Raw genomic sequence first — 23,833 nt, forward strand, 5'->3', positions numbered from 1 at the left:
ATCTTTTTACCTACGTCTATGAGAAAGTAGGGGGAAAGAAATAGTAGCATAAAGAAAAGAACACAGTGATTAAAAGAGGTCTTTCAAGTGAGACTCGCATCACACTACCTATATTATGTGGTCTTGAACAAATTATTCAACTTTTCCAAGCTTGGATTCTGCATCTTTTTTTTTTAATTTTAATTTTAATTTTATTTATTTTAAAATAGGCTTCATATCCAGTGCGGAGCCCAATGCAGGGCTTGAACTCATGATCCTGAGGTGAAGACTTGAGCTGAGAGATCAAGAGTCGGATGCTTAACTGACTGAGTTACCCAGGGGCCCCAGATTCTGCATCTTTAAAGTGTGGGCCACAATCTCTTAGGAGTTATGAGGATTACATTTATATTTATTTTTTTAATTCATGTATTTGGAGAGAGAAAGAGAGTGAATATGAGTGGGGGAGGGGCAGAGAGAGAGAGAATCCCAAGCAGGCTCTGCTAGGTAAATGCAGAGCCCCACGCAGGGCTCAATCTCATGGTTTCGTGAAGTCATGACCTGAGCTGAAATCAGGAGTCAGATGCTTAACCGACTGAGCCTCCCAGGTGCCCTGAGGATTACATTTAAAGAGTAACGTGTAGTGCTCGCTTTGCCAGCACATATATTAAAAACTTGGAACCATACAGAGAAGATTAGGATGTGGCCCCTGTGCAAGGATGATACGCATATTTGCGAAACATTACATAAAAAAAATAAAAGAGTAATGTGCATATAAGGCTAAAATGGAAGATATTAATATTTATTATCCTTTAGAAATAGGCAGCTGAAGCATAATGTGCGACTCAAGGACATAGACTGAGCTATCCCTGGAGATGAAACTAAAATATGGATCTTAGACTCATGGATCAACCATAATGCACACAACAGACCTTTGAACATCTCTAAACTAAGTGGTCTGTGCAATCATAATGATAATATGCCACTTAACTCTCAAGGATATTGTAAAGATTTAAATGAACTCATCTTTTTAACACAATGAGCATAGTGCCTTGCTCACAGAATGTGCTCACTACTAGATGATGATGTGGTTATTAGTATATGATGATGATGGTGATGATGTGATAGGCAATGGAGGAACATGGAGATGGACAAAGTGAATTTCAAGATGCTGACCAGAATGTTCGGCATCTAGAGGCAGTGATTTATGACATCAAACTTCAAGAAGTAATCTACTCATGTTTCTTGCCTCAGTTCTGCCTCCTTATCTCCCTGCACCCAAAAGGATAGCTCTTATTTAACAGATGAAGTTACTCTCTTTAGTGGAATATGTATTATCCCAAGAGTACTAGTATAGTTCCTCTTGTATGTATGATGTTGAAAGGTACAGTAAGTTGAAGAAGTGCTTATAGTATGAGAAACCTAGTGGTTAGTTTCTGAATGTTTTACAAACTGAATTAAAAGTATGTTGTATGACATTGGGTCCAAGATTCTGGTTTAAATTTCAAGTTTAAATTCTGTTATCCTCTATTATTTTTGTCTACCAGATTCTAAGCTCCTTGAAGACAAGGACTATAGAATAGTCATCTCAGAGATGCCAGGGTGGCTCATTCAGTTGGGCAATGGATTCTTTGGTTTCAGCTCAGACCATGATCTCATGGTTTGTGAGTTTGAATCCATGTCGGGCTCTGCACTGGCAGCGTGGAGCCTGCTTAAGAGTCTTTCTCTCTCTGCTCCTCCCCTGCTCGCTTTCTCTCTCTCTCAAAATAAATAAATAAACATTAAAAAAAGAATAACCATCTGAGAACAGTGTTTTGAGAATGACATATAATGATGTTTTCCATTTTGCACCAGTTTTCAATAATGGCTGAAAACATGCTGATTAGTCATCTGGTCATACACAAGAAGCTGTATGGAAAGATGAGTTGCTTAGTCTGATGGAAAGTAGATCTTGGGTTAACTGGAGGACAGAACTATCACACCACCAGGCAAGTCACTGAGTTAGAGATCAAAGCAGAAATTTTTATTCTGACTTCCCTTAATACAAAAAGAAATAAACTGTTTGCATTACTTTTTGGTTGCACATCAGAAGGTTATCTATAAATATGTAAAAGTAGACACTGACTTAGCTTAGAGGTCTTTCTTTTCTTAGGGGTTTTATAAGTCTCCTCCCACTCCTGGTTTTTATTTTTATTTATTTATTTATTTATTTTTTTAATGGTAATATTTGGTACTTATTAATGATAATATTTATTCATTATTGTAACATACCATACTAATGTATGTTCCTAATAATTAGGGAAAGCACATGCAAAGTATGTGGAATTCTCTTTTTTTTTTTTTATTATTATTTTTATTTATTTATTTATTTATTTTTTAATATATGAAATTTACTGTCAAATTGGTTTCCATACAACACCCAGTCCTGGTTTTTAAACTAATAAAACATATTGTTCTAGTCACCACATTACTTTCTTTAAGATTTGAAAAAAAAAAGGCTGGCAGTTAGATGGAGGCAGAAGCAGTGTTGCTTAAGAGTCTATCCATTTTCCATACAATTTCTGTCATGTTAATAATGTACCTCACTGGATGTGTAGAAAAGAGAAAGCAGAATAACATATAAGCATGGAAGAACAAGTGTAAGGAAAAGAACACTAAAGTCAGTTTTTATAGAATTTCGTCCTAAAGCTAAATGTCAGCTCCCCAATGGATAATATTTCTATGATTAGAAACAAATAACTTGGGAAACTTTCAATATTGTGGAAGACAAAAATCTCAAAATCCTACCAGGGAGGTTCTGCTTCTGTATACCGAAGTAAGCTTCTGCTAGATGGGCCCTCTCACAGAGTGACTTTAAATTCTGGACAACGGACAAAAAGCAACTATCTCAAGGCCCTGGAGATTAAACATAATACAGTCTGGAAGAGAGCTAACAATTGCAAAAAACAAAAAACAAAACAAACAAAAACACAACACAAAAACAAACAAAAAACAGATTTGGATGAGTTTCTCTTTAAAAAATTATTTTTATTTTTATTTTTTAGCTTCTGGGTTAAAAACAGACCACAGCACTGCATGGGGTCAATAAAACTCCAATAGAAAACCAACAGTTTTTCTACTCTAAAGTATCAAAAGACAGAGCTTGTAGGAATAGCAGTCACTGAAAAGTTAGGGGAAGAGGATTTCCAGAAAAAAGAGAGAGAGAAAGAGAGAGAGTGTGCGCTGTAAGGAGGCAGCCAAAATTCTGTGTGTAAACTCTGCTCAAACCTCTGGCTAATTGCTGAACCATGCATTGTATGGGACAGACTGGCTAAGTATAAAACAATTGAACTGAACTCAACTGATGCCCAAAAGATAGAGTTTTCCATTAAATCAAACCAAGTTAATTGCTTGCTAAAAGAAAAAAAATTAGTGATGCTCTTTGAAGGAATATGACAAAATTCAGAATATCTACTAAATGAAATGTTTAGGACACAGAATTACTCATCACATGAAGAACCCGGAAAATAGGACCCATTATCAAGTGAAAAGATGGAGACCAACCCTGCAATACTGTAGATACTGTAATCAGCAGATAAGAAACTTAAAGCAGCTATTATAATGATTTTCAGAGAAGTAAAGGAATATATAATCTTAATTAAAAAAAGGCAAGAAAATCTCTGATTTTACAGAAACTGTAAAAAAGAACCAAATGCAAATTCTAGAACTGAATAACATAATAGCTAAAATTAAAAGTCACGGAATAGGTCTAACAGTATTTAAATGTTTAAATATGACAATTTAAATGACAGTAAATAGTATGTACATATATGTATGTATACACACACACACACACACACACACACACACACACACACACACAGTATATAGTAAATTGAAAAGTTTAAAATGACAGAAGAGTCAGTGAATTTGAAGATAAATGAATGAAAATTACCCAATCTGAAGACCACAGAGAACAAGGATTAAACACAAAAACCAAAACTGGGGCACGTGGGTGGCTCAGTAGGTTAAGCAACTGACTTTGGCTCAGGTCATGATCTCACAGTTTGTGAGTTTGAGCCTCACATTGGGCTCTGTGCCTACAGCGCAGAGCCTGGAGCCTGCTTCAGATTCTGTGTTTTCCTCTCTCTCTGCCCCTCTCCTGCTCACATTCTATTTCTCTATCTCTCAAAAATAAACATTAAAAAATATTTAAAATAAAATAAAAACAAAACAAAAACAAAAAACACCTCCGGACGTGTGAGGTGATATCCAAAGGTTTAACATATATGTAATTAGAGTCTCAGAAGAAGAGAAACGAGGCAGATAAAATTTTTCAAGAAATACTGGCTAAATATCTCATATCTGTAAAGGACAGAAAGTTTCATAATCGAGGAGTTCAGGATAAATAGAACAGAAACAAATTAGGCTCATCGTACTCAAACTGCTAAAAACCAAAGAAAAAGAGAAAATCTTGAAAGCAGCCTGAGATAAGCAAGATAGGTAGGGCAGAGGTGTTAACATATTCTTACAAAGTGGAAATCAAGTAGTGCCTTATACCTAATGGAACACGACATATAGAAATAGGGATGGCTGGGTGGCTCAGTCGGTTGAGTATCCAACTTTGACTCAGGTCATAATCTCATGTTCATGAGTTTGAGCCCCGCATCAGGCTCACTGCTATCAGCACAGAACCCACTTCGGATCCTCTGTCTCCCTCTCTCTCTGCTCCTCCCCCACTTGTGCTCTCTGTCTCCCAACATACATTAAAAAAAAGAAATACAGAAGTGAACAATAAACCATTTATGGCTATAATCAATAAAATAAAAAACAGAGACATAGTTATGTTGGGAGGAAAGGCGGAAGCAGTGCAAATAAAGTTACTGTTTCATTAGATGTTTTAAAACTAATCAATAAATGTCAGCAGAAACATGCTAATCTAAAGACATGGTGTTAACTACCAAAAGAAATAGCCAAAAGTGTTTAAGTGACTGTCCCCTAGAGGAGTGGAATTAGCGATGAGAAAGGGTAAGGCTAGGGACTATAGCTTTTCATTTTAAGCCTTTCTGTACACTTTGACTTTTCATTAAAACACACACACACAAACCTATTAGAGAGCAAATGCTTCTCCCATTAGAAAAATTTTAAGTCATTAAGTATTTATTGGGTAACTATTTTTTTTTAAGTTTTTAAAGTTTACATATTTATTTTGAAAGAGAGAACAGGGGAGGGGCAGAGAGAAAGGGAGAAAGAGAATCCCAAGCAGGCTCCACGCTGTCAGTGCAGAGCCCAAAGGGGGCTCAATCCCATGAACCACGAGATCATAACCTGAGCCAAAATCAAGAGTTGGACGCTCAAATAACGGAGCCACTCAGTCGGCCCTTGGCTAACTTTATTTTTACTTTTTTTTACAGAGAGAGAGAGAGATTGAGATAAAGAGAGAAAGAAAGAGAGTGTGAGCATGCCCACGAAAGCAGGGGAGGGGCAAAGGGACAGGGAGAGAGAAAACCTCAAGCAGGCTCCATGCCCAGCATGGAACCCAACTCAGGGCTCAATCTCAGGACCATGGTATCATGACCTGAGCTGAAACCAAGAGGTGGATGCTTAACTACTGAGCCACCCAGACGGCTTTAACATGTAAGACATTATGATAGGCATCAAAACTGGCTTTTTCTCTTCCTCAAAACCTAGTCCTTAACCTGATCTATGCAGAGTTGTCAACAAGACAGCTGGATTTACTGGTTAATACTGGGAGCTCATAAAAGAGAGTTCTGAGTTCTTCACATCAGCGTAAGATATTTCCAAGTCATGGGCATATATTAGATCACCTAGAAGAAAGAATGGGCAGACAGATCTTCTAAAAGCACATTCTTCTCAAGTAACCAGACTTCCTTTCATGACTTATTGTTAGGTCTAGCCCTAGCCACCTGTTTATGCATATTTTGCCCCTATACTATTTGGCTGAAATAAATGGTTCATGCTGGGTTATTTTTCCAAAATACTACAAAGAAGAGTCCACCAAACCTCTCTCCTCCTGGGCAATAAGATATTGTAACTTAGGTTCTGAAATTCTGAATACTCCATGATTCCAAACTGCTGACTTTTCTACATATTCATAAAACACAGCCAGTTTCTCTTCATATTATCATGTATTTTCTTTTTTCCCCCTCTTCTCTCACTAGCAATTTCTTAAGAATTTATTATTTATGAATTGATGTAAATTTACAAATCTTTCTATAATACTTTCACAGTATTCAAAAGTTATCTTGAAGAGCCTCCAAGAACCAATTTTCCTGATTTCCCATTAATGTAAAATATCACAAAATTAAACTCTGCAATTTGGTATGTTTGGTAATTTAAAGAGGGACTAATGTTTATATTTTTTAAGTGTTCTGGAGAAAAAGAATTTATTAATCAAGTTTATTATGTTAACCGTATTATGTGGAAATGCATAATTAATATATGATACAATCATTGACTTATACCATCTCAAAATTTGAAGGGTGAATATCTAAGGATCCTCTCTGTATCATAAGTCATATGGCTTGTGGGCCAAATCTGGCCATCTAACTTTTTATGATCCATGAATTAAGAATGGCTTTTAAATTTTTCAAGAAGTTATTTTAAGTGGTTATATAAATACCTACATAATATTCTTGATTTTACCTGTTAGCCAACAAAGCCTAAATTATCTACATTGAGAAAAAGTTTGCTATTGTCATAAATGGTCAGTGCAGTATAGCTATTAATAATAAACATTACCAGGAAGTCACTTTTATCTTATTCTCAAATAAGTAATAGAATTTTTAATGAGCAAGTTATAGTAACATTTTCATAGCACAATCTGTATTATGAGGTGTACTAAAGTCGAGTAAGTGTCCATTTAAAAATTATATTAATCTCAGGATAACTGAAAATAATACATAGGGTACAAAGTGAATGAAAAAGATAGAAAAAAAAGGTGTCACTTTTGACCAACAGTCATCAACCTTTTTAAGCTTTTAATGTTTGGTTCTCTTCCTTTCTCTGACACAAGAAAGAATAAAATCAGCTACAGCGATAACAGGTCGCCCTGTTCACTGAGAAAGAAGTGCCAAACTTTCAGCTTTAAGAGGCTTAATGGAGTCAAATGCTGGTGGTAATGTCACCTAAGTCTCTGCTTTCCCCTATGGTAATAGTGATATGTCTCTTTGTTTCTTTTCTTACGGGAAGTCCAGTTACTCCCTACCAATTCTAAAGTAAAGCAGGCTCAAGTAATTAAGAACTTTGCAGTCCTTCCCTACAAGGCAAATCCATTTTACAGCCAAACTCTGGCCAAAGCATACTTTGTTTGCCCCCTAAACTTTATACCCAGTCTGTTCAACTACAGAGAGAATAGCCAGCAGCTTAATCTACGTAGTATAGCCATTTTGTTCTAGATAGAACACAAAGGTACCTACTGCCTGCGGTTCCCCTTCCAATTGATATCAAAAGCAAGTAGTGTGTAATTCTATTTGAAACAAGCTGGTGAAAAATACCTTCCCAAGAAGCTGGGTTGTCTAGATAAGTCAATGTCAAACTGTAGCATGCATCAGAGTCACTTAGAGGGCTTGTTGAAGTGCAGATTGGTGGACTCCATCCTCAAGTTTCTGATACAGTAGTTTGGTGGGGGGCCCAAGAATCTGCACTTCCAAAATATCTCCAGGTGATGCTCTTGGTGCCAATCCACAGACCGTACTCTAAACTAGATGATCTCCAAAGTTCCTTCAAAATTTGAAAGCTGTGGAATAACGTCACAGAAAACGTCTTGAAAATAAGTTGCTTACACTTGACTTGAACATCCATTAATACTGGATATTTGGATCAGTCCTGTGGTGAAAACCAATTCACACACAAATCCACACAACTGATGCAAACAGAAAAAAACAAAATGAGAAATTTTCTCTGAAAAAGTAATGACGATGTGGTATTTGGTAAGAGATAAATGTTTAATCCTTCCCTTCCCTTTTTTCATGGGGTGGAGAAGGGATTGTTCACAAAGAAAAACCAAAATATACACCCAGCCGACAGACGATCCTGATATTTTCCTTCTCCCCCAACAGCTTTTATGTTATGTATCTTCAACCATTATTGCCACAGACTTAGCAGCAATCTTTTTAGTCTAGATCTCTATTATGATCAATTTTAATCTGCACATTATGTAGCAGTAATTACATTCTTCTTGCTTTTAAACATTCTACTTTGTCAAATTGTGCTATGAGCTAAAAAAGCACAGTGGAGAATCAGTCTTATATTCCTACTGCTATAACACAACATATTCCTTAGCAGTTTGGTTAGACCTGTTTTAAGTAAATTCTATTTAGTCACATTTCTTGAAAAACCTCTCCTGGGATTTTAAATTCCAATCAGTATTTTGTGTCTTCTGATCTGCTCCATGTTTCTCAGCTTTAATTCCCTGAAACTTACTCTTTGTTGATGCTGTCTAAATTGTAAACTTTGCTAAATTCATTTTCCCACAACTGTGAAGGAATAAAAAGTTAATCTGTTTTGTTTTTAGATTTCTAAAAAAGAAACTGATTATTAATTATTCATAGATTTTAATGGAGTTTGTGCATCTCAGTGTAGGCTGCAGGGAGGTATATATATTACAACAAGTAGTTCTAAATTTGGAGTTTTAATACAATTTCAAATGTACTAAATCAGAGCTTCAAATTCTCAGGGAAGCCTCATGGCAAGAAAAAAAATATTTTGCTCTTTATAAATACATGTAGAATTGCTTGGTAATAATATCCACAATAAAACACTTTATTATTATATAGACTCAAATTATAAATTAGGTCAGGCCATGTCCCCTGAAATGTAAACAGTGAATTAATAGATTTATAAAGTAATTGTCAATACTGACTCCTTTTAAGACAGGAATTAAAAAACAGCTAACAAAAGATAATAAATCTTTTTATGGTGCTACCTAAATAAGAAAAATAAAATGGTTAAGATGAAAGAAACAACTGGGGCACCTGGGTAGTTCAGCTGGTTAAGCATCTGAATCTTGATTTCGGCTCAGGTCATGATATCACATTTTATGAGATAGAGCTCCTCACTGGGCTCTATGCTGACAGCACGGAGCCTGCTTGGGATTCTCTCTCTTTCTCTCTCTGCCCCTCCCCTGCTCTCTCTCTCTCAAAATAAATAAATAAACTTAAAAAACAGATGAAAGAAACAACCTAAATATTGAAGGAGAAATATAAACAGCTTTCCTAATTGTATTTCCTATTTTATAACTGTGTAGACATATAATAGTATTACTATAAGGGAAATAGAAGGTGGTGACTATAATTTATTTTTTCGATTTAACTGCACTAATGACAACAGGCAGATACAAAGCTAACTCTCTTGTTCTTAGTTGTTATGTGTTTCTGTACATAGGTCTACTTCAGGTTTAGTAGCTCTATCACAGTTTTTATAAGAGTTTTCAAAATTACTCACATTATTAGTAATAAAGATCACTTAAAATTTGTAGGTCTAACTGTGAGCATATACGAATGGCATAGCGTAGGTAATATTCCATGCTCACTATAGGCCACACAATGCTAAGCACTTGACATACATTGTTTGCTTATCCTCATAACTTTCTTATGAGGCAGTAACTCTTACTATGCACATTTTATGAACAATGAAACGGAAACTGGAAGAGTAGGAATAACTTGTAAAAAGTCCCACAGCTGATGAGTGGTAATGCTCGAAAATGAACTTTATATGTCTTACTACAAGGTCCAGGAATTTAACCACTTCTGTAAACTACCTTAGGTATGCACCTTGACCCCAAGGAACAGAGTACTCTTTTTACACGACTGTCTAGTTTGATAGAGGGCATTTAGGCTCAATGGATAGGGGTGACATGTTACTAAACACAAATACCCATTCACAATTAAATTTGGACCTAAGTTCTATACAGATTAAACCAGGCCTATTCCATACTAATCTATGGATTCTCTCAAATCCTATGATTCCTATGGATTCTCTTCTCAAAAAAGGACTATGGAAAAAACATGATGGTAATATACACTAGAAGTCTTCCTATCCTATACTGATAGCAACTAGTTAGCAGTTGATCAGTTTAAAAACCTTTTGGAAGAAGTGGGGAAAGACAAAAAATGATATATGTATGAAACTCTTTAACTTAAAATATAAATGTACATTTATTCACCAAACTTCTGATATAAAGCCAAGGCCTTTCTGTTTGAACATGAATTCCAATTTGTCTTTCTGGATAAACTATTGTAAAATGTAGAGTCTATTCATTTTCTTTAAAAAAAAAATTTTTTTTAATGTTTATTTATTTTTGAGAGAGACAGAGACAAAACTTGAGCGGGGTAGGGGCAGAGAGAGAAGGAGACTCCCTGGAGCCGAAGCAGGCTCCAGGCTCCGAGCTGTCAGCACAGAGACCGATGCGGGGCTCGAACCCACAAACTGCAAGATCGTGACCTGAGCTGAAGTCAGACGCCCAACCGACGGAGCCACCTAGACGCCCGTCTTTAAAATAAAACAAATTTAGACATCCTAAGTATAGATAGATTTTTAAAATGTTTTTAATTGAATAAATTTGGCATGTAACACTGTATGAATTTAAAGTATATAGCATGTTGCTTTGATATATTTCTATATAATAAAATCCTGATACAGCAATATTTATCACATGTAATTATAAATCATTGTTGATATTCATTATATTGTAATTAGATTTCTATGGCTTATTTACTACTCATCACAAGTTTGTACCCTTAAAAACCGTCAATCTTATCCCCCTCAGTGTTTTTATCCTAATTCATTACAGCATTTTTTAAAATCGAATTACCTTTGTTGACATTTTAATTGATTTTTTCCAAAATTTTTAACATAGTTTTCCTAAAACGTTACCATTATAAATGCCCTCTTTGTTGCATTCATATTTCATTAGCTAATATGTAAAAATTTAGTTATAATATCATTAATTTAACTGCCTTTAAGTAAGTGCATGCCACCATAAGGTAACAGAAGTAACGGGGTAAGTAAGAAGGTGGCCAACTGCCTGTAATATCCACCTCATCCTAACAACAGTCAGTAGGTGTCTAAAGGGGAATGGAGAACATTAATTAATCCTGCAAGTAGTTAAGGGAAGGTCAGTTAAGAAAGCTTCTACTGTTACTAGTAGAGCTAAGCCATCCTGCCTAGGGCAGTTACATGCAGAACGCAGATAATGTAAGATTGGATTCAGAAGTCCAACTGAATATCTTCAGATATCAAGATGCCTGCAAAGTGCCAATTATCAAGATTTATATCTGCAAATAAAACACAGAGTATAAAATCCTGCCAATCCACTATGGTAACTGATAAGAGCCGGTGTCCATAATTAAAAAAAACAGTGATGACCTAAACAGTGATGGGGTACCACATTAAAGCATGAAGAGATTTCCATAAAAGGGAGTTATCTGATGTTATGACTACAATTTTTTAAAGTTTTTATTTAAATACCAGTCAAGACACAGTGCTGTATTAGCTTCACATGTACAACTTAGTGATTCAACATCTCCATATAATACCTGGTACTTTACTGACTACATTCTTAACAATAAACTATTGGAGAATTAAAATGTCAAAAGCAATACTAAAAATATAAAACAAAACTACTTCAGATAGATTAACATTGACAAAAAAAAAAAAAGTCTTTTCAAAACCCAAGGCATAACTTGGGAAAAATTATATAATTAAAATTAGAATAAAATTAAAATTAAGTTAGAAGTAGAAGAGGTAGTTCATAATTTAAATAATCTAAGCTGGGGGCACATGAATGGTTCAGTCGGTTAAGTGTCTAACTATGGCTCAGGTCATGATCTCATGGTTTGTGAGTTCAGCCCTGCGTCAGGCTCTGTGCTGATAGCTGGTAGCCTGGAGCTTGCTTCAGATTCGATGTCTCCCTCTCTCTCTGCCCCTCCCCTGTTCATGCTCTGTCTCTCTCTGTCTCAAAATAAATAAACATTAAAAAATAAAATAATCTAAGCTAAATAGTCTAGATATTAAAATAGCTACAAAAACTGTTCCTTTAGGTAATGACTTATCCCCAGAAAGAGGAAGAGTAGAAAACACTAGACATTTGGGTACAATAAAAAGAATTCCCCAACACAATAGAGAAAACCTAGGTGTGGGTACAAGAAAATAATGGTAATTTTTAATCTCAGTTTTGCCAAACTAAAGCTGACCTTTTCCGGTACTTAAAAAGGAGAGACTTAGAACCACAGTATGCCCCTAGCCTTGAGCTTAGGTAAGCTGACCTCATACATTAGAGCAACTTTTCAGTAAGAAATTCTTAAACCAAGTCAAAATTGGCATAAAGCTATTTCTTCCTCTTCTAGGCACTATAATATTTTCAGAGATCTTGAGCCTCAGAAAGGGGAGAAGGAGCCTGATTTGCCATACTTAATTCTAGCCTCAGTTTAAAAGTTTTTAATAAGTCTGATCAATAAATAAAATGGCGAGTCAGGCATTTTCAAGACTTCACTTCAATAAAATCTTAGTGAACAAAATATTTAATATTATACACAGGTTATCTGCTTTGGCCGGCTTAGCTGAATTCAAGCTAGTATTACTGAAGTCCTAGGTAAGCTCAGAATGTTCCACTGATTTATTCAACAAATGTTTATTGAACATCTACTATGTTCCAGGCACTGTGCTAACAACTGGTAATATAATAATAAACAGGATAAATATGGTTTCTGCCTTGTAAGGAGACAAGACCTACATCACACACATACTAAATCACAATAAAAGTTAACAACTGGACAATTATGATCTGAAACCATTCAAAGTATTTTACTCATTTAATTCTCACAACAACTGTATGAAGTAGATACTATTATTACCTGTTTTTTTACAGATGAGGAAGCTGAGGCACAGAGAGGTTAAATTACTTGCCCAAGGGCACAGAACTAGTAAGTGTCATTCAGGATTCAAATCCAGGCAGTCTAGTTACAGAGTCCACACACTATGTTATACAGCCATTTATGCTAACCAACACTGCTAAATAATTAAAAACTTATATTTGTAACAAATGCTAACATGAAAAGCCCACTCTGCACTGAATGTATAATTTTGCCGTAATTCTAACCTTCTCATTATATAATTATAATATGACAATATACTTGTTTATTCATATTGTCGGGGAAGGGGATTCTTTTAAACAAGGTAAAGGAAATTATACACTTATGGATTGTTTTAGTTCGACTGTGAAACCAATTTCTACTGGAAGTAACACAAATTCACACTGAAATACTTGGAACATTAATGATTACTGTAACAGTGTTCCAGAGAAAAGTCCACACTAGTACCCACCGCTATTGACTGCAAGATGTTTTCTAAATCTAGGCATGCTTTAAACATTCTGATCAGAGCTTTAATTACTCTCTGCTCACTTTAATAACTTAACCTAACAAGAAAAAGTAAAAACACTTTCCCTTATCACCAAAGGAAAAACAGGAAAAGTAAAGATAGGTACAGGAAGAAATAAACAGGGTGTTGCAATAGCCAGTAAGTGACATTGTCATCAATTATTATTATTATTCAGTAACTTACCATGAACCACATGGTAAGTTTTCACAATGCTGTTGTGAAAGCAATTTGCCCGTAAAAACACATCTAATCCTGACAAACCCTGCGGGAACTGTTCTACTTATTTCACAGATGAAGAAACTGAAACACAGAGAGGTTACAGAACATACCCAATATCACAAAGCTCGTAGGTAGTAGAATATGAACTACTACATCATATTGCAGGAATTAATGTAAGATAGTCATCTTGCTTTAGGGATAACTTAAATTATGTTAAAATAAAAATGGGAAATTTATTGGGATGATGTTAAATGAAGAGAAACTTATTTTATCTTCAAACGTCTTGAAGCGTCCTATTTCTAACTATATATTACAGACACAAAAAACCAACTGAACTCCAAGAAGTGTACTTGGCTGTGGATAACTCGCTAGGTGCTTCCTTCTCCCCTCTCTACTCTCACCTGCTTCAGGTGGCCTCTCTCCCTTTCTCCTCTTTAAAGAAATAGAATACTGTTTGCCTAATGTAGATCACTGCAGCTAAGAGACTGGACTAAGGCTCTGGAAAACCAAAAGCACAATCACTTAACAACAATAGATTCATGGTCCCGTATGAATTCATATTCCCGACTTCTAAGCGAATGAAAATGGTGATTAAGTATTCTCTAAAACCCCCGCAAACTTTGGCTTCCATAACAGTTTTGCCACCTTGGTTCTCCCAGTATCTTTCAGACTCTCCCTTAATTCATCTCACCCTTCTTTTGACATGGGTTTTCCCCTTTCACTCCCTTAAGTGGATATTCCTTAAGATTTTCTTCTTCACCCCTGAGAGGAGGTACAGAAGTTAGAGAAAGACCTAAGTTGGAATCCTGATCTCTTATGCTTAAATTGCTTACTGCTTAACCTGATTAGGTCTTGCTTTCTTCATCTGTAAGATCAGAGCCATAAAAATTTAAACTGCTACTGAAAAAATCAAGTGAATTAAAGTGAAATGCCTGTTAAATGCTCATGAAGTACTCATTTCCCACCTGTTCTGTTTATGTGTTCTCTCATTTTCAAGAAATTTTTACCTACTCTTAAAGTATAACTTACACATTTAATATCTTAAAATCTTACTTCTTTTTCAAGTGTTGCAACCACATTTCTACTCTGATACCTTGTTACCACCTCAAACTCACTCCCGGTGCCTCAAAACCAGTTGCCTTAATCTCTCTGTTCCTATTAATGAGAACATCAAGTCTCATTCTTAAAGTCTTGGCATCATCTTTGACAGATCTTCCATATTCCTGGATCCTGTAACTGGCCAGTCACCAATTTTCTTATTCCTTAAAACCTTCCTCTCCATATACCTTTTCCATGGCTACCGTCTTAGCTTACCATTGCCCCAAAAACCTCCCCAGTCCAGTCCTGGTATTCTCTTCCACAGCATCCTCTGTGAAACCTCTGTTCCAGACAAACTAATGTTATTTACCAGTTGAATGTGTCCTGTATACTCTTGCTTCAAGTTTTACTCAAGTCACTTTATCACTCCACTTTCTAATCCACATGATAATCTTTCCTCCCTTTAAAAAAAAATATGATTCTTTAAAATATTAAAGCAGACTTTGGGTGGGGGTATTTGAGTTAAAATGTAGCTTTTCCATAATCTTCTGCAGTGCCAAAACGATTGCTGCCAAGCTTTGTTCTGTACGGTCACCCACTCTTCTTTCCTTCTAAATGACATAACTTCCTTTAGTCATTTATGTCCCTAAGTGTGCTCCTTGGAATACTTGTCATGATTTTGTGGGAGTTGTGTAAGAAAAAAGGGGTCTGTTGGCAAATTAAGCTTTAGAGGTGCTAGATTAAACAGTTAAATAGGTTCCTTTATTGCAGGACTTCTCATAGCTTTAAAAATTATCGATAAACTATTAGTTTCTCCATTATCATTTTTCTTTATTTCTTACTTGAAGGTATTCCTTTCTCATCTCACTACAGCTTGACCAGCTCCATCTCACTACTCACTCTTTTGAACTGAGTAAGTTTTCAGCTTTAACCAGATTCATTTTTCATCCCTACCTATTGATTCTCAATCTATTTCTTCAGGGAAATACATGCCTCTTATGTCAGGATCTTCATTTCCTAAAAATGATATCCAGACCAAGAGATCTAAGTGGTATGTCTTACATTTAGAAATTCATAGAGATAGGTAGCAATATGCTGGGGTATGCATGTTAATAGGAGAAAATAAGACATATTTTCCTGAAGAAGGAATTTTACTCAAAGATTTTTTTTTTGGAAAACATGTTTTATGATTAAAAAATGTAGAATGTATCGCTTCTCGGCCTTTTGGCTAAGATCAAGTGTAAAAAATGTAGAATGTAGATTATTTTAAAAGAAAAATATGAGACTATCAGGAAATTTCCACATTTGCTTTTGGAAGCTCCTTTAGGCTACATCCCACACACCTCTGGTATGCATTCAAATTCCTCTGTCCTAAAGGTACTCCCAAGGAAAAGTCCAAGAACCACCAAAGTAGGTCAGTGGAGAGGACGGGTAGAGAAGAGCATTACTCAGAAAATGTTTCCTTTGTGCTAAGTCCTATACTAAATCCTTTACTATATTGTCTTTCTTACTGCCTATAATGACATTGCGAAAAGGCATTATTTCATTAAATTTATAAAAGGGAAGCTTCAGAGAGGTTGACATGCCCTAAGCTGCAACACTTACAAATGGGTAAAATGTTTTACTATACATATAATGTTAGAGTGATAAAGAAGACACAACTTATCATGGAAATATTATGACTGATTCCCATGAGAAAAAAATAACTAGGAATCATTCTTTTAAAATAATTTATCACCAACGTGAGATTTTAAGTTTTAATGTAGATCCTGACATAAATGAAGCACCTATTTCCTTGTAAAACATTATTTGTGGTACTAATGAATTTCTAGATATTCACAAGTGTTATTAGAATGACACGTGTAAGTTTTAGTTAACGGCAACTAGGGAGGACTCTTAAGCCTCTTGTAAGCTTTATACATTATTTCCTAGCACATTTCCTCCCAAATAAAAGCAGTATCTACTACCAATTAAGACTTTAGCCAGTTATCTGTTATATGAATAATACTGAAAAGACCTTAAAGGATTTCAAAAAGTAAACCAAAGATTTTTAAAATGAGGGGTTAAACTATAAATTACATAGCATGAGGCTTAATTTTTTTCATAGAATGCTGCTAGTTAAATCTATAATTTGAATCTTTATATACTGAAAAAAACCAGATGGCTCTCACTTAAAAAAACTTAGTATACGATAATACAGATTCACCAAATTAACCCACTGCAGAATCTCTCAAAATAGGGAGCTTCGTGGGCAGATTTTAATTTAGACAATTTATAAACAAACAAACGTGTTTACATGCAATCTTTCAGGAATATATCCACTGGGCAAGGCCCCAAACAGAAAAAAAAATCACAGGATATGCTAAGGAAGATTACAATAAATAAATATTAAAAATACTATCCTTATTAAAAAGTGCCCAAATTAGTCGTTGTTACAATTAATAAGAATTATGGTTTCAGAGATAATGGGACACAAAATCATTTGTATATATATGTTTGTGGGGATAAACTAGTCATAAAAGAGTGTCAGCTTGCAACATACACAGTTACTAACTATACACAAAATTTAAAATTCCTATCTTCTTACATGACAATGGGTGAAATGTGAATATTCAATTCACTTAATCTATTAAATATATGCTTTCAAATAAAAGTAAAACCCTTTTATTAAAGACAGATATGACAGTACATGTAAATGATTAGTACCTTCATTATTCTTTAATATATCAATTCTCCCTATTTCTTAAGTGCTGGGCAAAGTCATATGTATAGACCTATAGGCAAAAATCTCAAAAATGGAAGAAGGATTATAATTAAAATGTAGTAACAACAAAGAAACAAAATCTCCCCCCACCCTCGCATTGTGCAAATTAAAGGAACCCAGTTATGTCCCTAAAATATATCTTCTCTGAACAACATGCATTTAAGAAGATCAATTAAGGAAGATAACTAACTAAAAGTATAAGCCCAGATGAAATGCCTTTTTCTTTTGTGAAGTGGCTGAAGATCAGTCTAAATATTCTAATTTTGAAAAACCAAAGTTCCTACTTTTAGTACATTTCTAAGTTACCATGGCTAGCTGAAGAACTAAAAAGAGAAAATAATTAAGAGCCAGAAAACAAGAGTCTTGTGAGAAAATTCAATCTAAAAATTCAATTTGCCTTAAATTGATAATTACTAACTGGTCTAAAAATACAAGAATGATAAATAATTTACCTTTCTCAATTGGAAAAACAGACACTATAAATAAAATAACAGCAATAATGTCAAGTTTAAAAAAAATCCTTACACTGTACAAGAACATCCATTCGTAAGCATTCTGATAATGAAATAAGCAGGCTTAAACAATTCTAGGTTCCCATACTGTCACATTTTAAAAATGTATTTTACTTATAAGTATATTGCAATAAGAAGTAGAATTCTATGCTAGAATCACAATCTAACAAAAAAAAGCAACTTGACCATCACATTTACATTAAAAAATTAGTATCTTTCTTCACAATGAAATATTATTTTTAAAATATGAAAACTATTTTAACAGATTCATACACACACAGAATAAAAGAACACACAATTAAAAAATAAATGTGCCTAATGACATTTCTTAATGGCTTCCTATAAACTAAGTGTCAAATTCTCTTAGGTTGCGTTTCTTTTCCTACAAAGCTCAAAGTAGGCCTTACAGCTCAGAAATCCATGTAACACACAAATACTCTACTCATCATACTCACAGGCTTTAGTTTTTCTTCCTCATTAGTCAATACTATATAGCTTTTTCTCCTGCAAACCTGAAAGGCTTCTTCTTACTCACTGGTCATGCTGTTATCAGATCTGACATAGCCGTGATGATCCACACTTTAATCTTCCCCAGCCAGTTCTTCACACTGCCCAGAACTTACTGCGCGTTACAGGTGATACTTCTTACAGCAGATGTTGATTATGGTCCCAAAGCACAAGTGATGCTCCCAAAGGAGCTTAGAACCCCTAACAACATCACCTGCTTCTTTTTATATCCAGAGATGCAATGTGATACTTGTTTTGAACAGCTAATGATTTCAAGAAAGATTACAGATGAGTTCTTTTCATTAGATCGCCTGACAGAAGCTTATCCTTTCAGAATACTGCAGCAGAGATAGACTGTATGATTCCCTTAGGAGAAAAAGAAATGCTTTTATGTAATTTTTCCTCTGTGGCGCAGTTTAGTTTACCCTCCTGGTAGAGCAAACTGCTGGAAGGACTGGTTCTTAGGTTTCTAATGGCGCAGCATTAACATAGTGAATGATTCACGGATGTTCTTAACATTCAGGAGTAACACGGAGGGCTAGCAATGCAGCCCAGGTCCAGAGCTGATGAATGGTGCAGTGCTGCTGTTGTCATAGCAACCGAGAAGAAAAAAGCAGCACCATATAAGGAGCTGTGACATGGATTCTGGGAACAATTTATATTAAAAAGCTGTAAGCTCCTCGTGCCTTAAAGCTATAAACTCCTCCTCCTCCTCAGATTTCACTGTTCTGAATTCCTAAATCAGCTGTGTGAATAAATATTACAAAATACAGTAACTAAGTAGACACTAACAAAACAACCACATCCTGAGGTAACGAAAAAGATTAATAACACTTTAGCAAGCTAATATGTGCCTGTGGTATCTTCATAATTTATTGGGTTAAATGGAAAAATTAAGACAGTGATAAGTAAAGAACTGTCAAGAATGTGATAGCAGAAAATTTATTTTTAAACAGAGATATTAAAAAACTGATTAAATGTCTTTCATTCAGAGGGTAAGTTTCAGATACACCAAAAACTAGAGAACCATCAACTGACTGATACAGTAGCAACGGTATCATTTTCAAAGACAGGCAAACCACCTCCTGTATTCCTTCTAGAAGCATAAAGATTCAAAAGACACTAACTTCCCTGAAAATGCCCATAGCCTTTACTTATGATCCAGGAAATTCCTTGTGTCAATCACTGGAGAGACAGGGTTACTGTTCCACTCTATGCTTCTGAAGGCCTTCCCCTATGAGGCCTGGAGAACCTTTCTCATCAGTTTTTCCTTGCCTTCCAGGAATCCAGAAGAGTTCCTTCCCTTCCAGTGGACAGCAGGACAGTGTCAAAAAAGAAACACAGGAGAAGAGAGAACTAGGGACAGTGTCAGTGCATGAATTGAGCAGTGGCAATGGTACTCCCTCTGCAGTACTCTAGATGGCTCTGAGCCAACTTTCAGTAGGCTTCTAGAACAAGAGCCACTGGTGCTATCCATCTATTTAGATAGGGGAATTCTACATGCAAGGGTTCTGTATCATAGTGATGTATGCTTCTCTCCTAGCACTGCATATATAATGAAATGTTCAGATACAAAATAAAGCAAAACAATTAGGTAAATCACTTATTACATTGTTCTCTTATGTGGGCAGTATTGCCACTATAATAATAATTCTGGTATAATTATATATTTGTTAGTTATAGATTTATGATGTGTTCATCTTCATAAATGATGATAACCTCAGTGAAATGTAAATGAAAAGGACTACAGTTTAATAGAAAGGACACACACTTGACTAGTGTTCTGATTGTAGCTGTAATAATGCTTAGTTGCTTGGTAAGTCCTTAATTCCAATCCTCAAACTCATCAGCAGTACAATTTGAGTAATAACATATTTTCTACTTCTTTCTAAAGCAATGGTAGAAATAAAATAATGTAATGTAAAGCCTTGAAATTCTAAAAATCTGTTATCTTATTTAAAAATACCTAATTAAGCAAAACAGTGAAGATAAAATAGAAAATAGATTTCTACAGAAGTCAATAGGCAGAAAATGGCCAGAAAGAGTAAATATATTTCTGGCTAGTTTTCATGTTTGATTGAATATTTGGTCTCACCACACTGTACATGTTTGTTGCAAGGAGTCATTTCATTTTAAAATTACAGTAAACATGGGGTACCTACTTTACAGTTGGTTGAGCATGACTCTTGATTTTAGCTCAGGTCATGATCCCAGGATCAAGGGATTGAGCTCTACATCAGGCTCCATGTTGAGCATGGAGACTGCTTAAGATTCTCTCTCTCTCTTCCTCTGCCCCTCTACCCCACTTGCGCTCTAAAATTTAAAAAATAAAAAATAAAAATAAATAGAATTACAGAGATACTAAATAGTAAACAGAAATGCTGTGGACTAATGTTAAAGGATTATTTAAGATAATCATGTAAAAGTAATTCCACCGTCCCTACATGACTAGTAATAATTGTCTTAAGAAAATTATAAGTTGGAGATAAAGTAGTATAAGTAATTTCTATAGAATGACAATACTAAAGAACATGCAAAGTGAGGAACTTGTTTCAAATGACTTTTAATTACTTTCACCTCACCTAACTAGAAAACTATAGGTCAAACCTAAAAGTAAGCATTTATGTTAGATTTGAAAATTCCACAGAGAGCATACCTCAGTTCTGTCTAACCCTTCTCTCTAGTAAAGTTTTAAAATCAAATATTGTCTTGGCACAATGGTTACTTTTGAGGGAAATTCTCTTTAGTTGTTACTTTTAGAATACCAAGAACTCAATACCTTTAGGAAAAAGAGGGCAGGTTCACATCTGTCCCAAATCAAGTTGAGCTGATCCATGCATTAGATGGATTCCAGAATAATTATGTTTAAAAAATGCAAACTTTGACAAATAATCAGTTTTCCACTGACATTCATTTTAATGTTGCTAATGCTCTGTATTAGCTAATCAGCAAGAGGATATAGTTGAGGTACTTTAAAAGACAAAATATATAGGTTCTGTTTTTGTAAAAATGGGCTTAATTGATAGTACAAGTAGAGAGAGATTTAAGGGGCTAAAGCTATTTCATTGGCTACTAATTTTTAACTCCCTTGTGCTGAATTTAGGCAAACCATTCTAAAACTTACAGAATTTTCTATTGTTTTTATTTTTATTCTTTCTCCAATCTTCCCCCTGTATAAGCTTTCTCTAAGAAGTAATCATCAGAATTAAACTTCACAGTGTTTAAAGGTAGGGTAATACTTATGAAGAGGTGAATACACGAAATTACTATTTTCACAGAAGTAAGAACGTATCCATCCTTCTTGTTACAGCAATTCAAGTTTTGGCCAGATTTCTAATGTGGAGTTTTTCCTTTACTAGGAATTGCTAATGCTCCAGATTATAACTTCAATTTGCAACAGTAAAATTGTGACTAAGAGAAGAGAAAGTAATACATTCCTAAATATCATATAATGTGGCCTCTACACATAAGACAACTATTCATCTGGTGGTCAAAAGGAGAGTAAGATAAGCTGGCAGGTTGGACATATGAAAAGCAATATTTACTTGATGAATGCATAAATGATATTTAAAGGACTTCTGAGGATAATTTTCATTATACACAGTTTTTACTTGATATGTTGACTTTATTACCTAATCCCTGAAAAAATTTCCCAAATGTGGGATGCTACTTCTAAATTATATTCTCAACATTTTAAAAGGATCATTAAGCTTGCAGGTGGCTCTTTCAGGATTTTTTTTATTGATAAATAGAACACAAAAGAGCATATTGAGCTACAAGATATACATATCAAATCTCCTTCCTCTCACTTTACTTAATTCATTAAATGAATGTGAATTTATGAAATTCACTAAATGATACAGATGTATACATAACTTTTAAAAAATGTAATCACTTTAGAAGCCAGAAATACAGACGTTAACCTAGAAAGGGAGAGAAAATCTAGATGCTGAACCAACACTAGTACATATGAGAACATTGTTCATTATGTTGTCTAAACAAAACAAACCATTCATACACGTAGACGATTCCAAAATGATCATATCTCTATTTTTAATGCAGCCAGTGACATGAAAGAATAAATGACAAGATGATGTATTTATAATAAAGAAAATGTCCTCTGGAACATTCTGCCCTCTGGTGTTTAAAATGTTCATCAGAGAGGGAGCATTCTGTCATGCCACATGTTTATTACTTTTGGCAGGCTGAATGCACCAATTTGGGCACATAATTTTCTATAATAAGAAAAATATGGTTTAGCATTATAATAAGTTCTGTTATTATAATGGGAATATATATTCTGTGCTAAGCTTTCTATTATCCCATACTATCATTTACTTCCTGTTTGGAGAGTCACTAAGAGGATTTCTTTTGAATCATGGATATTGACTTATATGCCTTTCATGATGCTTTGTGACTGAGCAGTATTCCTGATGACCGATACTATTTAATTCTTACATTCAACACTTGACACTTTTAAACCTGCTTACATTCCACAGGAAGTAGGCAGAAAAGCAAGCAAAGAGATAGAGCCAATTAAGCATAAACATAGCCCTTCTAGGAACTATGGCATAAAATTGTTGTGAGTTTTCTGGGGAAGATCACAGGAGGCATGGACAAAGGAGTTTTGTGTTTTTTTTTTCCCCCCTGTAACCTCCATGGTATTTGCCATGTTTTAAAGTGACGTCTGGGGTTCCTGGCTGGCTCAGTCAGAAAAGTGTGCAACTCTGTATCTCAGGGTTGTCAGTTTGAATACCATGTTGGGTATAGAGATTACTTAAAAATCGTAAAAGAAAAAAAGAGGAAAATGATACATAACTCTTAGAACCACCACACAGCAGCTAAAAAGGGTATCAGAGATTATTAACCAAATGATTGTCAACTTTCCACCTGTTAGGATTCTTTTACTATTTTCTCCAATTATATACATGGAACATTTTGAAAGATTTAATGTACCAAAATTTTTATTTATTAATTTAAACAAAGATATACTATTAACTGAAGTTTCAAATAAATGTGAATTGACCACAGTAAGATGATATAATTTCATTCAAAGGAAATTAAGCTAGCCAATGTAATATTATGACAAATAAATGTATATTTTCTTTGAGGCATTTTTAAATATTGAGGATTGTATCCACGATATGGTAGTGAATGCTACAGAGCTTAATGATGGTAAGAATAATAATATTTAAAAAGTAACTGTCAAGTCATACTTACATTTTATATCAGTAAGTGCTAGGCACATTAGAGAAACTGCAAACATTTCTGTACCACCCTCAGTCCTAAGGTTTTATTATTCTTACTGTACATTTACAGAAAAATAGGCTCAAAAAGAGTTAATCTATCCAGATATACAGCTTACAAATTAACGAGTGTGGAATTTTAACCTGGTTTTTTGTCCAAGAGCCTAGCTCTTGACCAATATGGCACTATC

General features: G+C 34.8%; 1 protein-coding gene, 1 non-coding gene and 1 pseudogene across 12 annotated transcripts in view; 2 read left to right on the plus strand and 1 right to left on the minus strand.

Moving 5' to 3' along the window:
• TANC2 (tetratricopeptide repeat, ankyrin repeat and coiled-coil containing 2) overlaps positions 1 to 23,833 on the minus strand; it is a 364,297-nt gene that overhangs the window by 183,600 nt on the left and 156,864 nt on the right. For 2 of the 11 annotated variants that reach the window (XM_058703496.1, XM_058703495.1), the window contains exon 1: positions 18,345 to 19,870. The exons of the other annotated variants lie outside the window; for them this stretch is intronic. The gene's annotated coding sequence lies outside the window, so the exon portion shown is untranslated. Of the gene's footprint in view, positions 1 to 18,344; positions 19,871 to 23,833 lie in introns of those variants that run through there. 11 annotated transcript variants of the gene reach the window in all.
• On the plus strand, positions 620 to 730 carry LOC131498709 (U6 spliceosomal RNA). The gene has a single exon (XR_009255578.1). It is a non-coding gene; the product is annotated as a U6 spliceosomal RNA (small nuclear RNA).
• On the plus strand, positions 15,822 to 15,999 carry LOC131498677 (U2 spliceosomal RNA; annotated as a pseudogene).

Source organism: Neofelis nebulosa, chromosome 16 (assembly GCF_028018385.1).
Source record: "Neofelis nebulosa isolate mNeoNeb1 chromosome 16, mNeoNeb1.pri, whole genome shotgun sequence".
Classification (NCBI taxonomy): domain Eukaryota; kingdom Metazoa; phylum Chordata; class Mammalia; order Carnivora; family Felidae; genus Neofelis; species Neofelis nebulosa.